This window comes from Protopterus annectens, chromosome 5.part0, assembly GCF_019279795.1.
Source record: "Protopterus annectens isolate FY-2018-M chromosome 5.part0, PAN1.0, whole genome shotgun sequence".
Lineage (NCBI taxonomy): Eukaryota > Metazoa > Chordata > Ceratodontiformes > Protopteridae > Protopterus > Protopterus annectens.
This window is the reverse complement of record NC_056735.1, coordinates 1663420989-1663438643: the sequence shown is the minus strand read 5'-3', so window position 1 is coordinate 1663438643 and position 17655 is coordinate 1663420989. Positions and strand designations below refer to the sequence as shown.

At 41.5% G+C, this 17655-nt stretch overlaps 1 protein-coding gene across 1 annotated transcript in view; it reads right to left on the bottom strand.

The window, feature by feature from the left end:
* Nucleotides 1-17655, bottom strand: part of KCNJ15 (potassium inwardly rectifying channel subfamily J member 15) — a 340530-nt gene that overhangs the window by 20257 nt on the left and 302618 nt on the right. The window lies entirely within an intron of this gene.

Here is a 17655-nt window from a genome sequence, read left to right as displayed (position 1 = left end):
CTGATAAGGATAGCAGGGCAATGGAGAGGATTGGCAAGAAAGTGTATATTGCATCTGCTTTGGCCTTTATGGCTATTAATTACCAGACCCACATGACCAGGTGTGCTCTGGCCTTGATTGCTCAAGCTTGTCAGGTTATCTCTGCCCTCCCTGATTATGATGGCAAATCATCTGCCTTATCTTTTTTAGGTTCTGCTTCTCAAATGGTTTCCCACTCTATTAGGTGTAGCTATGATTCTGTGGATGACTCCTCTAGGGCTGTGGCATTTGGGTCTGTCATGAGGCATTATTATTGACTTCATCTCCAGTCTGTTTTTGAGGACACTAATGCCAAGTTGTTTGATGTCCCATTGGATAATACACATCTTTTTTGGGACTGCTGCTGCTGAGTTGTTTAAGTCTATTCAAGTGAAGGGCAAAGCCTTGCAATACATTAAACATATTTTTCTCTCCCTAAGTTCCAGAGGAATTAACCTTCTAGGTCTGCTTTTGCTCGCAGGCAACCCTGCCAGATCTTTAAGGACAGGAATGGTGGGAGGAGGGCACCCTCTGCTATGGCTTCACAGATTTCTGTGGCCCAGAAGCCTCCTTTATATGATAAGCCTGCTTCTCTTTGACAATTCACCCCCCCCCCCCACCTTTAGACCAGTTTCCTTTGTCCCTTTAGCAATCCCTTTCTCTTCCAAATTGGCATCTCATCACTTTAGATTCTTGGGTTCTTTTTATCATCCATCAGGGTTACTTCATGGTATGGAAACTCTCCTTCTTTTTATGAGATTCTTCAACTTCCTCTAGAGCAAAGTCCTCATTTTCTGGAGGTTCTAGGGTCTCTGTTGAGCCAAGGGATCATTCAACCTGTCTCCCTTTCCCAAGTGGGAAGGAGTTTTTATTCCACAATGTTCCTGGTTCCATGAAAGGAGGGCACTTCAAGACCTATTTTGGATCTCTCCCAGTTCAACACCTTTCTTGAGATCCCGTCTTTTTGGATGCTTACTCTTCAAACTCTGTTTCCTCTTTTATTACCCCAGGCTTTTCTGGTGTCCTTAGATCTGAAAGATGCTTACCTTCATATCCCTATTCACCATCTCTTCAGGAAGTTTTTATGTTTCTCCATGTCTTCCTTTCATTTTCAATTCTCTGCTTTGCCGTTTGGCCTCTCTACTGTCCAAGGGTATTCCCAAAATGCCTAACTCCTGTGATTGCCTTCTGCAGGCTCTAAGACATTCAGATTTTTCCTTATCTAGATTACCTGTTGCTTCAGGTGCTTTCTTCCTGTTGATTGTTGCAGGATATGCAGTTCACCATCTATCTTCATCAAAGTCTGGGGTTTACTATCAACTTCCAAAAGTCCATCCTGACTCCCTATCACAATCATGTGTACCTGGGATGCAGGATTCAGATGGTGCCAATGTTGGCCTCTCTTCAGCCTTCAAATGTATTTTTGTTGACAGCCTTCTTTCAGTCTCTTCTTCCTCTGACTGCCACGCCAGTCAGGGAGTTTCTTCAGGCCCTGGGATTCATGGCCTTTTCTATTCCGATGCTTTTTCTTGCCAGACTGCATATGTGAAAGCTTCAATGGTACCTTGAGGTGGTTTGGCTGCAGCACCATCACCTTCTGACTTTCAGTGCACCTCTCTTTCCTTGTCTCAAGAAGGAACTTGAGTGCCTGATTCAACAGTTTGTCTCAACTCAGGCTGGCCTTTTCAGCCTCCAGTCCCTTCTCAAGAGCAGTTCACCAATTCCTCAGACATGGGGTAGGGCATCTCTTGGTCACCTGAAAGTTCAGGGTCTTTGACCTCCCCATCAGAAATCAGACGATATCTATATCAAAGAGATGAGGGCTCTGATTCTGGTCCTTCAGGTTTTTTACTCCAAGCTGTCTCTGGGCCCCTTGAAGGTGTACACAGACAACAATACAATGATGTGGTATGTCAACAAACAGGGGGACACAAAATCATACCTCCTCTGCAGGATGGTGCTTCAGGCTTAAGAAGTGGCTCTCAGTTATCAGTTAACCAGGCAGTATACATTCCTTCAGAAGACAATCTTGTGGCAGACTCTCTGTGGAGGTCTTTAACACAGGGTCACAAATGGATGCTTCACAGAGACATGTCTGTGGACATTGTCTGGAAGTGGGGTATTCCTTGGGTAGATCTATTTGCTTTCCCTCTGAACAGGCAGCTTCCTCTCTTCTGTTCCAGAGTGCCATGCCATCTGTCCTAGAAGATGGACACCCTTGGAGATCTCTTTATGCTTTCCCTCTTCTTCATCTACTTCCAAGATTCCTGCAGAAAATTCAGCTGGACTCCCCCAAAAACTTGCTAGTGAACCCCTTAATGCATCTGGCCAGGGTCTATCATCACAAATTACCTAACCAGTTGGATCTCCTCACACAGAACAAGGGGTCTCATCCATCCCCACTTGTCCACTCTGCAAATGACATTGTGGGTGATAGGGTTTTGATCCCTTGCAAGCACATCCTTTCTGAGGACATGCTCAGGGTTTACAGGAGTCAAGGAAATCCTCAGTCAGAATATCTTGTATGTCCAAATGGAAGAGATTTCTGGTCTACTGTCATGCTCATAACCAGGACCTTTTTCAATAGGGGTCTCTCTGGCTGTCTCTTATTTGTGTGAGTTATTCAGGTCTGGTTTAGCCTATTCTTTTGTAAAGGCCCATTTGTCAGCTATTTCTACTTGTTTGCCCACAAATCCTACTTTGACTTCTGATTTTGAGTTCAAGCAATTTCTTAAAGGTGTCCTGCATATTTGGCATCCAAGAAAGCCTATTCCTCCTCCTTGGGAGCTTAGTTGTGTTTTGGAAAAATTGAATCAGGCTCCTTTTGAGCCTGTAGATTCTGCTTTTTTGCAACACTGTACCTGGAAGACTGTTTTGTTGCTGACTCTTACTTCTGCTCAGAGGGTTTCTGAGCTCCAAGCCCTTAAGGTTGTTTCTCCTTTTTTGGTTTATCACAGGAACAGGGTGTTCCTTTGTACTAATCCTTTTATGCCCAAGGTAGTCAATGAGTTGTTTTTGAATCAGTCAGTATAACTCTGTTCCCTTATTCCTTATCCTCAGTTTGCTACTGAGAGGGTCCCGCATACCTTGGATTTGCACAGACAACTCAAGTACTATTTGGATAAAACTGAGACTATTCATAACTCTGATCAGCTTTTTATTTCCTTTCATCCCAGGTCTTTGGGTTTGGCTGTTTCTAAGCAAACCATCTCCTCCTGGATATCTAAGGCCATTTCCTTTTGTTATTTCTTTTCATGGCACATCTCTGTCTGCTTCTGTTAAAGCTCATTCCAGTAGGGCTGTGGCCTCTTCTGGCACCTTCTTCAAGGGTTAGACACCAACTTCATCCTTGAAGTTGCTACATGGTCTTCTATGCATACATTTACTAAGCATTATATGTTGGATATAGTTTCTAGGGCCAGACCAGGTTTTGCTGAAACCATTTTGGGTGAGTTTCTTGAGGCCTCTTCTCAGCCTTCCACCTCCCATTCTATTTCATGAGCTTTTTTACTCTTCCTTCTGTATCAAATACTGTAACAGTGATATAGAAGAACATAGTACAGTTGTGTGAAATCTTACATAATGGTTGATGTCCTTCTCTTCACTGTTGCAGTATTCATTCCCTCTCTCCAACTCTGTCTTGTTTATTCTGAATTTTTTTTTTCTGGATGTGCATGGACTCCTTTGTCCTATGACGACTATTCTCTTCTGGGGCAATTCAGTTCTAGGTAGTTATGTCCGTACATCCCTTTTATTCCCTACGTTTTGTGCAGGGAGCATAAATGTGATGTACGGCACAGACAAGCTCTCTTTTCAGCTTATATATACTGGCCGAGCGATGGGCTGCCCATAGTGGGACATCCCTTCTGTAATGAATACTGCAACAGTAATGAGAAGGACATCTGCTGTTATGTAAGATTTTATACAACTGTACTTTCTGAATTTCAAGGAAACAATCACATGCATTAGAAAACTGACCAATATGGAAATTATGACCTTCAGCTTGTTCAGTCATAAATTACCCAATCTCTTCTCAACCCAGCAAGTAAAATAACAAAAAAACTTAAAATGTCAAGCCACGTAGCCATTGATAAGAGTCGGTGTGAGTCTTCTTGCTGAAGAAAATGTGGCACCATTATGGCTAATAATTAGCAAAGAAGAAGTGCTGGCTAAGACTTGTTCAGGAAGATTTACTAACATTATTGATCTGAATCTATAACTGAACAATGACAAGAATAATTTGGGTTACACTAATAACTTCAAACCATACTGCTGAAAACAAATGCCCAAAACACAAAACACATAAAAACAGAATAAACGCTAAGGAATTTTTTGCGGGGGGGGATGTTGTGGGGAGGGGGCAAGCCCACAGCATTTCATATGTGGGGAGCAAACCCCCACACCTTCAAAATTTCTATACATCAAATCTACAGTGATAAAAACATAAAGAAGAAAATTCCCAAAACAAAGGAATAATTGTCAGAGCACACCAGCAGTGATTTAATGACAAATGTTCACTGTCATTTTGATCCCCGACATCTTGTGACTCGGGCATCTGACACTAAGGGAAAATGTGTTTGGTGATGTGTAGAGGAACCAAAGATCAGTTAACTGATAAACTAAGGAGTTCACATGCTGGAGGTGTGGACAAAGGAAACAAATATAGGCAATGGAACTTTGGTGTAACAGCGCCCTCTCAGAGGACAAAATTAAGCAGAATGCCTGCATCCACACAGCATGAAGAAACCATCAAGTAGTAAAAGGTGTGAACCAGAATGGCTATTTTAACTAGGAGAGAAAAGTAAACTCTATATCCTACTAGTGAAAAAAATAGATTTTTTTCTATGAATCTCTACATCTGTTCTAATGTGAATACTCTACCAACAATGCAAAAATGACAGAAAAAAAGCATGTAGTAAGCCATAACAATGCAGGAAGTGACCCACAAATTATTAAATATGGCATCAGTATGGATGTGATCTGCCTACAAAGAAATAAGAGGGAGTGGAACCTCAAGTGAGGACTCCAGGTAAAAGCTTTGAAACACACACACACACACACACACACACACACACACACACACACACACACACACATACACAATGTGATACAGTGTGATAGGGCTGTAATTTAGGAATCACAAAATGAATGTGCTTTCCTTTTTCAGTCTTATTGTTTTGTTTTATTTTTTTTCCCTTTGGTTACTTGGTTTCTCAAAAGAAGACAGTCTTTTGTCTTTTGAGGCTTCTTAATTTCAATCGCTTCAGTCATTTGACATACACCTATATCGCTCTTTCCATATAATACATTGTGTATTATATGTTGTGTGTGTATCTATGTACACTGTGTGTGTGTGTTTATGTAGATATGCATACACATTCATATATAACCACACATCCACATATACATACCAATGTGACATACCCGGTTCGCCTATGCTTGATCAAAGTACAATAAGATGAGATAGACTTTTCTGAAAATTTAACTCTGAAAAAGGCTGGCTTAAAATACATAAAATTAACACAAAACAATCTTTCTTTGCAGATGGTTACACTCTCTCTGCATCTCCAATCCACATCATCCCTCTTCTGTATACCAACCGCATTACAACACCACACTGGAGAAAAGAAAAAAACATGAAAATGAACCACTGGCCTGCACACCCCAGCACAATGCAATAAAAGTGAGCTGCAGCATTCAAAATTCATAGTATAGACTCTTGATCGCCTATGCCAAAATGATGTGTAGGTAAGCTGCCCAAGTGTATTAGATTCATTGGCGATGTTTCAGAATACAAAAGAATGACAGTGATAACAAGTATAAAGAAAGTGCATATTCTAAAAAGGCTTCTGATACGTTCTGCCCACTCACTATTTAACTTTCCATCATCTTTCTATTTCTTACTCTGCACTCTCAGTATTTAAAGTTTCTGTCGTGGTACTTCTCATTCGAAGCTTTCGGGATTTTTGTCAGTTATTTCATGCCAGCACCATTCCTCCATCATCCATCCTTCATAACTACTATCCTGCTGCCACAGATAATTTTCCTGCTCCCCGGACTTCTCACATTTTTTTTTTCATGATGCACATATTGTTATGATGAGGCAGATTGGCACCCTGGTGGAGAATGCAATCCACAACTAGACTTCCAGGACAATAGAGTAGAAACAGGGTTAATATCACTGACACAGCTGCACTACAATGAGAAGTCAAAGAAAGTAACATGAGCCAAGAAACAGTTGTATACATGAGGAAAAAGGAAAGGATTAGTGATACAGCAGACCAGCTGACTCTCCTGCTGTACTCACTGTCTACAGTTTTGGTATAAAAGGGGGATACTATCCGATGTGTGAAAAACTGATCAGCAGAGAGGAGAAGGGCATTCTACAGGTCACAGAGTGAAATCATTTCAAAATAATTTCAGGAACTATTAACCTTAATGAGCAGTGGTGGTCCCCAAAAGGCTTGCAGACTTATTAGACTGTCCTAGTTGTGGGGGATTCCTCTAGTTTTTGGGAACCCTCTGCCATAGCTTTTTAAATGTTTCCTTACCAGCTGCTAGGGGAAGCATTTAATCCCTTGCCAAAATGGAGAAGGAAGGCTGAAAACCTGAGGGAGACCACGAACCACACATATCTCTTTCTCATCACACTTAATAAGGTCCACTGTAGCAGATGGTCCAAAACATCTCTATCCAAGGGCTAATTTCATTTTTTTTTTAATATCCTCTTGGTGATTTTGAGAATGCAGCTAGGTAAACCTCCCCATAACAGTTCCAGTGCTATCAGCCCTGGAAGTGGCAACAGCAGAATTATTACATATTTTAAACAATGAGTAGCTATTTGAGTAATAAAAACAACTGCGTTAGGCAAAGCAGATTTCTCCTCAGAAAAAGGAAACATTCCTCATATTTTCACAAGACACAAGCATAAACTTCAAATGCGTGCTTGGTATTTGAGAGTTCTAAAAACAAGTGTTGCAGAAGAATACACTATTTTCCCACATCTGTCAAAAGCCTTCCAATCATTGTTAGAAGGAAATGGATTAGTAATAACCAAATGTTAAGCATCCCCTGGATTCAATAATGCAATCACTGCTGGGTCTAATCTGGGATGAGTGCATAAAAACTTAAAAGCTCAAGGAACTTTATATAGTTGACCTGCTTTCTTGGGGCGGCAGGCTAGCTGTCAGGCAAGTTACGGGCTGTGGAAACATCCTCCAAAGTAGAAAAAAGGAGGGGGAATAGAAGTAGGTTCTATAAATCGCAGCTGTAACAAGTCATAAAATTCCTGAAGGACTTGGAGGCATTACTGCTTTCTCACTGAAACAACAGATACAGTCTGGAAAAAGTTTCAGAGAAAGATAATCCTTCAAAAAGACTGGCCAAACCCACACTTTCCTCAGAATCTGAATCAGAAATCTGTTGAGACAAAAATAATCTGTTCTTTCTCACTTATTTTGAGGTTCAATCTTTTGAATTTCTTCAGAAAATGAAGATTCCCTTTTTCTTTTACCAGAAGCAGTCATACAGAAAGGGTCAACAGCCTGAACTAAACCCTGATCTAAGCCCAATAAATCATTCCTGTCCAGAGTAAATGAAATAGGTTAATACCTTCTATGTTTCTGTTTATTTTTGATAGGAATTTTTACAGAAGTAGACCCACTTTTGCCAGGAAAAAACTCTCTAGGGATACACACAGCCTTCTGGCTAGGCAGAATGGCTCTGCCCCTTCACCCAGAAACAATATGAATGCTTCCCCCTTCCCTGAAAAAGTCACTCCTCACAGAGGATGTATATATTCCCTGGTCCATGGTGGCTGTACAGACAACACCAGCAGGAGCCAGGGGAAAAGATGGATGGCCCAAGGAACCAGTACTGGCCACAATAGTCATCCATCTGCAGCTCAGTCACTATAGCAGCTTGCTGTGGTGGCAAAGGATGTTTAGTAATTTTTTTTTTTGTGGCTGGAAGAAGGAAGAATTGTGGAACCTGTAGGTTGTTCCATGGTTAAGCCGAAAGAGTTGCCTTATTCCTGGAAAAGCCTGGCAGCAGTAGTCTGTAAAGTAAGAAATAAAAAGTAATTTTTCACATAAAAACAAAGTAAAAAGAATTTTCACCATTTACCCCAGCCACCAAAAGTTAATTAAACAAACATTCTCTTAAGGAAAAAGTACTTTAGAACAGGTTTTAACAACTTTTTACCACTAAAGTCAAAAAGTGATGTACCCATTTAAAAAGTAAATAAAGTCAGGTGACCAGTTATTAAAAGCACTTTTTCCAGTTTTAAAATTATTAAAAGTATAGTTTCTGTTATAAAAAGTAAAGTGGAAGTTTTTTTCCCCTGAAGGGGAACCTAGTGCCCAGCAATGAAACAGTGTTAGCCAACCATCAATCCTCAAAAGGCTGCAGAGGAACACCCTCTTCAATGGCAGAGAGCTCTGACGGGCTTGGCACCCAAAAGTGTCTTTTAGTCATTTCAGCTTGGATTGATCTGACTAATGGTTTGGGCATGTGGAAGGTGGTCTAAAGCTTTAGACGCTGTCCAGCTATTCTACCTATGCAAGATATAATCCATATAGCTTAGGCTACTGTAGCACTGATCAATATAACCAATATGATGAATATCTATACTAATAATGCAAAGCATTAGTTAAGAAGTGACACTTTAACTGATAATGTTACTGTTTCTCCATTTCTGTAATCAACTCTGCTGAGGTTACTCGGGGAAGGTGTCAGAAGAGATCACACACAGAAAATATATTAGCAATAAAGTTTACCTAGTACATAGATAGAAAAATTCCAATGTTAAAAGCTAGGCATTTAAATAACTCAATTATAAATCCATAATAAAGCAATGTTTAATACACTGAAATTTTAATTTTAGTAACTATATTATACGTTGGACTAATGCTAAATATTTCTATCATGTATAAGCCACTTGTATTTATACTATCTTGTGCTGCAGATCAAAAAGTTACATTATGGTGCACGGTCAAACCAAAGTAAAAACATGAGACCTCATTCCAGATAGGATGATGTGAATATGGATAATTTAATTTGTTCAAACCTTTTCTGTCAAATGATTAGAATCGATTATTTAGGAATAGAATTTCTACAGACCAAAGTATCCCACATTTGTGCTATGGGAGTAGGAGGCCGTCTATCTAGACTTCCCTTTACATGCATTTAACACTATATTCCTGATAACTTTTTTGTGGAAAGGTTATTTATTTATTTAGTTAGCTTTGCCCCGGGATTCATGAAGCTTGGCGCAAGGCTGGTGTAAGGCTTGCGCCGTCCGTGTGGTGTATATATGGAGTAGTCGTGCCACATGCATATTAATGAAGGTGCGCAGCCACCACAGCCACATGCATAGGAAACGTGCGCGAGTGCATGGGGCGTAACGAAGTTGCGCATGGAGGCGTGTCAATGTCAGCTGCCGATGAGCAACCTAAACTGCTGAATATTATATTCCGCCTGCAATAGTAATCGTACCTATCAGTGTTCGTGGATACTGAAATGTATGCAAAGCATGCAAGATAGTCCCTGCGAACAGAAAATGAAGAATCAAACACAAATGCACGGTAGGGAATAACAGGTCCCTACCCTTGAATAAATGACATGAAATCCGTGTGCCTGTAGTCCAACATAGTGTTGATAGCTATACCATGTGGAAGTGAAACGTATCATATGTTAGCACACCGCCAATAGGTACGTCCAGCCCAATGGAGAGGGTCACCAGCTGAACCATAATGTGAGGGAGGGAACATAGCTGTGCAGTTGTGTCCATAACAAAATACACAAGGAGAAATGTAGATATATGTAGTGACCGTATGTCTGAATCATATCCCACAAGGCATGTAATAGTCACATACAAAAGGTATGTCCGTATTTCACATACCAAATGTGATAGGAAATAGCATACGCATGTAAACGAAACAGAAGGAGCATATAAACAGCTATAACAATATCACACATGCAGGCTGAAAGGAACAGTATGATCCGTACCGTCGACCAAGATTACCACCTGTCCCACTTTGTGAGCGACAGTCCCTCTGTGGGCAGATGTGTCTTGACACAAACATGTAAAACTGGCAAATGTCCAGAGAATATAGGACATAATTATTCTGTAGATGTCATGTAATAGTTGCATTAAACATATTTCACTGAACGTATATAACATAAATGTCATAAGAAACAGAATAAGACACCGAAATGCTACAAGAATAAGCTTAGATATAGGCAAGAATTGTAAGTTCTATCTGCCGAACTGACCATGGGTATGTGTTAGCCTGTAAAATATGCTGTGTTCACCACAAATGTCACACTAGGGTTGCCACCTTTTCAAATGGCCAAAGTGGGACATGTTTGGTACAGACATCAGATTTTACAGGCCGACACATACCCACGGCCAGTACAAAGGACAGATCTTAACTGTTTTGCCTAAATAAAAGCTTATTCTTGTAGCATTTTAGTTGCTTATTCTGTTTCTTATAACATTTAGGTATTTCAGATACAGAATAACTGTTTTATGCAACTATTACATAAAATATAAGAAATAATTTTGTCCTAAAATCACAGGACATTTGCCATTTTTACAATTCCTTGTCAGGACACAACTGCCCAAAGAGGGACTGTCCCTCGCAAAGTGGGACAGGTGGTAACCCTATGTCACACTGTGGCCAATTGAAAAGGTGGAAACACAACCGTCGACTGTGGGGAGGTATTGTCCACAACAGTCAGACGTGTAAGGAATAGCTTGGACATAGGAAAAGGTGCCATCCTACCAATGAGTACAACAGGCTGGCAAAATCCGGAAGGCAGCTGTATAATCCGAACGTGTATGTGACACAGTCAAACGGGTAGTACCCGGATATACCAACCAAGTAATGAAAGTGAAGTATGGGCGTGTAACTATGTGTGTGAGGTATAGCATGTGGAAAGCAAACATGGCAGGGTAGTCCACACAACCATAAAGGTACCCGACACATGTGGGGTAATCAATGTATAACTCTGGCCGTGTCATGGGCCAATAACCAAAGTAGTGCTCTATGGGGTGTGATGAATTTGCATGTGAGGGGTGGGTGGTTAATGGTAAAATCCTCAAAGGCAATACTGTGTCGTATGCAGAAAAGGTGAACCAGAGGTGTACGAGGGGGCAGCGGGTGAAGTGAAAAGAAACACAACCACATGTAGAAACAGCTGCGAGACAGGCAGATAGGCCATAGTGTAGAACACAATCCCACAAACATATGAATATGGAAATGTGCGAGACAAATGTATAGATACGTCACCGTCACATACCCACAGATGGGTCCTGATGGAACTGCCCATAACAAACGCAACACACCTGGATGCATAATGGCCTACCCAACATACCCTCCACAACACACAACCTGCCTCCATACCAGAACGTCCACCAAATCCAGCCGTACTTGGTCCACTGGTTTGTTGCAGACACAGCTACACACAGTGACCCCTACGCATATGTAGTAGGTATTATCACCCTAGGCAGTGTCAGGATTGCAAACCATGTATCCCCTGCATGTAAAACCCCCTGCACATTTTTGTAAAGCCACAAAAATATTCGTTATCTAACTTGTTTTTGTCTAGTCCAATTTTTGGGATATCCCTCATGGGATAACCAACTTGTGTAAATAGTAAAATGGGTATGACGACATGATGTCCAATCCTGTTGATATCTGGACACAAGTCAGAACGTGCAGTGGAGGTCCATGACACTGTCCAGCCCTAAGTGGGCATGCATAACCTACCACCCAGGATAAAACACCTTCCCATGACGCACGTGTCCAGACACGAATAGGAGGGAGAATATAATGCACACATTTGCAAAGTGGCAAACGGCATGAGGGTGAGGAAGACATTGACGTAAACAGGTCAACCCTGATCAAGTGTGAGGGACACTGACTGTGTGCAGGCGTGACCGACCATACCTGTCAACCTGTGTGAGCAAGATATCTGGACAGAGCCATGAATACAAGTGAGACAAAGGTCCAAAAACAGGGACAATCTGTAAAGATAGCTCTTAGAAACATAGACATTTGATAGAATAACAGTTTGCACATTGGCATTAATGTCTGGAGTATGAAGTCTGAAACCCAACTGTCTGTCAGCACGTTCCGACTACAGTCTTTAATGCTGAGCTATTGCTGTGCCAGAACACAACAGCATATTACAGAGGTCCGTGCCATACCACTCAACTGTCCGGATATTCGCAGAATGACTAGGGTTACCACCTGTCCCACTTTGCGAGTAACAGTCCCTCTGTAGGCAGTTGTGCCCTGTGAAAAAAATCAAGACATAGCAAATGTCCTGAGAGCTTAGGACAAAGTTATTTCCTAAGTTTCTTTAACAGTTGCATAAAACAGATATTTTATATATGAAACGTCTATATGTTATGTGAAGTAGCATAAGCAATTCAAATGTTACTAGAATAAGCTATTATATGTGCAAAAAAGGTTAAGTTCTGTACTATGCATGGCTGTAGGTATGTTTTGTCCTGGAAAATCTGACATTTCTACAGAACATGTCCCACTTTGGGCATTTGAAAAGGTGGCAACCCTAAGAATGACCAGAGGTTTGCCCCATATTGTTGTTGTGTGCCTCCGACAATCTGCACCAGTGTGGTAAATAGCTGAGGATTGACATCACTAAATAATGAGAAATATCCTGAGTTTAAGGCTCCACATCCTTTAGAAAAGTCATGCTAATGCAAAACCTAGTATTCTATCAATGTTCTAAGCTTGTAAGAGCAATCGTTAAAATGTGTCACTAATTGTCCCCCCATCATGTAGGTTTTGTGCAGGTTTGGTGCTCTAAGTGGTTGAGAGGTATGATCCGTACATATTTACAGTAACAACCCTTCACACTTGTGTAATGTACAACTGCATACCTGTAGTCATTTCATGTCCAAAATAATAATCCCTGTATGACTGTATACAGGTAATAGTCAAATGTGAATTGGAACACCCCTCGCCATAGAGTATGGACTGTAACAACCCCACCCATAATATGTATTGCCAACAGAATAAGCTGCTGACAGGTGCCCAAACACCTGTGTCTATAAACACAGGTAAAACTTCAAAATAGGGAGTAAATCAATGTCCATATGCTTCGCCTGACATTTGAACTAGGCCAGGGAAGTTCCGTTCACCAGGTGGACAAGCCTAAACCCAGATCACCACATAAACACCCTGACAATCAAAGACCTGTATGTGCCTGGACTATATGCCTTGGTGTTCTGCATATCCTCGGAGTGATTAACAATGCAGCTGGAGTCCACAGCAGTAGGCAATAGGGAATGTGTAATATGTAGTACTGCATTTTCCCCAGCAGGAGAATGGATGCCAGTGTTGTAGGTGAAGCGGTGAGGCGATGTTGATGTAGCTAAGTACTATGGGTATGCATATCAATGAGGGAGAACACCAATAGAATAGTGGTTCTGGCATCCGGCCAACATGAATGCAGTCCCGGTTGACCTACAACCACTGCACATATAACTTGAAAGTGTAATGAATGCGTTCGTGCTGTACACACATTTAAATATGTAAAGGTGAACGTGTGTTTCGCAGCAGTCCGTAAACCAGAATACAGATATGTAACTATTACGGTCAGAATTATGAAAGTTCACGTAAGCACAATTATCTATGAAACATATGTAATCCACAATAAGGATATGCAAGTACGCCTGCGTGTGTGTAATCCGCTCACAGCATAGAAAATGAATGCTGTTTTCCCCACGTTCTATGTACATGGCTCATATCTGTTAACCCCGTAAAGTACGAAACTGGACAAAGCCATGAAAACAACTGGTACAAATAGGGACAATCCCCAGATATTGCCCTAACAAACATAGAAAGTGGATAGAATAACAGGTGTGTCACTAGCATGGTTTCTCTGAAGGGTATGAAGTCGTAACCTGAAATGTTTGTCATCATTTACCAACATCAGTCTTTAATGATATGCCACTAACTTGCCAGATAGACACAAGGTTATGAAAAACGGACCAAAGATAAGAGGCAAACAGCTGTACATGCAGCAGAAATCTGTACAGTTGAAAGGTATGACATGGAGATATATATATACATATATCCACAGACATAAACCAAAGCAAATTATGAAATGAGGAATGTATAGACATATGTATATATGTACATATATATATCTATACACACACGATACATGAATAGATATATATATACACAACAAACATATGTCCCTGTAAATATAATACATGTACATAAACAGGTCATAGTATAGCTATTATGGATAGACAGGCAGACATGCATGAAAGGAGAATACACCGCTGCTTTCCAAACCATTGCCTGGAAAGTACCAGTGTGACAGGGCCTGCAAGTTCTACACGTTAAACATAAATATAGGTGTCCTTTGCAGGACTCCAAAAATTGATCCCGTACGAAGGGCGAATCGTCACTGATGCAAAAGACGTCACAAGTGCAACTACGATATAGGTGTACATGCAACAGTAGCAGGTGCAAGGGTAATAACACATGGGTCGATAGAATATATGACGTACGACCTGATATCCGCAGAGTGGGGAGTGCTCAGAAGTGTCCTCACACTTTATTATCGCTCACATTAAACATGTCTAATGGGTTCTGTGGAGGGGTGTCAGGTATGGGAATCATGGGTATGCAGAAATGGGCCTAGGTGTTGGTTGGCACAGATCTATTAGGTACGCCCCGTGGGAGTGATCAATATACCTATGTGGGTATAGCACACACCTATATTCTCCAAAAAGGTGCAACCCATCCACTGGATATTGTGTAAACCATTGGGGGAAGACGTAGGGGCCTATATCAGTGTCATGTAGGCGATTATCATGGATGGACATGCGTACGACCAAGATGGTAACCATACCTGCCAAAATGTCAGAATAAGACAGCTGGACTAAGGCATAGTACATGAAATACAAATAGAGACTATATTAAATATACCACAGACAAAGTCAGAATGTTGATAGAATAATTGCGTAGTCAGGAATACGAATGTTATGAGAGTTAGTAATCATGAAATAGAAATGTCAGTCATTATTACCTAACCGCACAATCCGTCATGCCTTGCCAGCAATCTACCAGAAAGGCACATTATTATGACAAATGTAACAGAATCATAGGTCAAACCTCGGGGTGTTTACCCATAATGTGTACAGGTGAGAGGTATGAAGGTAACCCGTCCTAAATAAATGTACAGAACTAGTGATACTAGGTGGACAGGTGAGAAGAAAGATGTCAGGACAGATGACAAAACATGTACAAGTCAAAAGCATGTATTTCCACAAATGTGAATGACAATGTATGCCCTGTGAAAGTCAATGTGGAAGGTTAATAGACTCAAAAGACACGTGTCCCTCAGGGTATCATGCAGTGTCACTGATACAGTGTCCAGTCCCCCATACTCGTACGTGAGCTCTGCCACTGACGGAAAGTGCAAATACCGGCATACACATAAGGTACATGATAGAATAATTAGTGTGGATAAGCACTTGTTGACCTGTGTGAGGAATATAACCCTCTGGGTGGGTGTGTCCTGCAATAGGAATGTAATGGCATCTGGCCTGTGATGGCGCCATAAATTGTGTGTATTGGTGTAAGAAAATTGATTTCCAGTATCAGAAACATACCTCGCAACTGTACAGAGTCTAGCAGAATGTGCAGATGTATACATCATATGTTTGGTGTGTTCCTCTTACAATTTGTACCTGTCTGCCAAATACCTGAGAACTGATGTCATTAAATAATGACAAACATATGAGTTTAAGACCCCAAATCCCTCAGAAAGGTCATACTAATGCAAAACCTATTATACTGTCAACTATCTATGTTTGTAAGAGCAATATTTAGAATCTTCCCCTATTTGTCCCCCCATCATGTTAGGCTTTGTACAGATGTTTTGCTCTAGGAGGTTGAGAGGTATGATCAGAAACAGATACATGTCTGAGGAAACAGCATTATCGACCGCAAGATAACTCAGAAGGTATGAAAAGCACTGCAGTAGGAAGTTCAGTATTGGCCGCAGGTATGTGCTGACATGTCAAATGACACAGCAGTCTACATGAAGTACCTATAGGGTGTCACCTTTACCAATGATGACAGTGGGACATACCCACAGCCATGCATACACCACAAATAGACATAGCACACAGCAAAGCCTAGGTCATGATACACGAAGCCTCCGGCGTGTATGGATTGAGTGAGAGTACAGCAAGGAAAGATGACTGCCAGGCTATGCAGCAAACACCCGTAGGGGCATGCAAGACCGCCCGTAACACGAACATTGCGCGGACAATGTTGGGATTTGCAACATACCCCATTTGTATGTGTAAGCTATACAAATGATGTAATTACGCGATACATGAAACAGTAAGCTGTCTGTGCAAGAGCAGAGTTATGTGCAGAAATGTACCCGGATGTTATGTGACTAATGTTCTGCACGTTGCTAAATGGAGCAATGACAGCTGCAAATGCAGTATGAATACAGTCGAAGAAGCATGCCAATGTCCAAGTCCAAGGCCAGTGGCAGCTTTGTCCATTGGATATCAATAAGCCAGTAGTTGTCCTCCCCCGATCTCTGGAGTGGAAGCGTAGCGCAGTGCCACGAGAACGCGCTGTGCTTCAAAACAAGACATATATGTATAATATACATACAAAATGTAGGTTTAGTTAGATGTTAGTATGCCATGCAGATGAATGGCAAGCTGGAGACAACATTGCTAGTGCGTACTGGTTCTTATGTGTGGAAGCACTCTGTCAGAGATGTAACGAAGCATTTGTAGGCAATGTCATGCAAATGAGGCTGAGGATTGTGAATCACAGCATGTCATGCCATATGGGCCAAGCCTCTACAGTGTAGTGTAGGTTAAGGGGACTATTAGAGTAGAAGATAGGTGACAACATGATTGTGTATGTATAAAACACTGTAACCTCACCGGAGCAGTGTCACATGTTTGCTGTCAGTACTCAGTGGAAGAGGCGTGTTATGAGCTATCCTAGGGAACATCAGGAGACTGACGGTGTACGCCATGGATACCACTGATGTGACCTGCAAACCTGCCCACAGTGTGTCTGCGCCCATGCGTGCCAGTAAGCCTGAGTAAGCATGTGTGCGTGCGTGTTAGCCCATGTGCGCATGTGGAGTGTGGAAGAACGAGTAAGCTAGTGTACGAATGGTGAAGCCCGTGTAATGTCGTGTATGCGTTTGTAAGCATGTATACATGTGTACTACACACATCACACACGTACTGCACACTCAGACACACATGCTGCCAATACTACACACATCAGTGAAATGGCACATGGATGCATCATCAGAATTAACAGTGCTGTAAACTATGCTATAGTGATGGTCATAGCTGCAATGCATCATGCCTGCTGATATACACCTGGAAGTAACATACTGTATGTTAACAGCATGCTAACATCAATACAGTGGAATAAAGCCACCGTGTGCATCAGCACCAAGTTAGTCAGATCCTGCATCAATGTTACACATCACAGTTGGTGGCACAGGTGACATCATATGCACAGGGTGTGGTGTTACATTTCCAGAGCTGTCATTGAGCCATCCAATGTACATGTAGGTGTGTGTGTGTGTGAG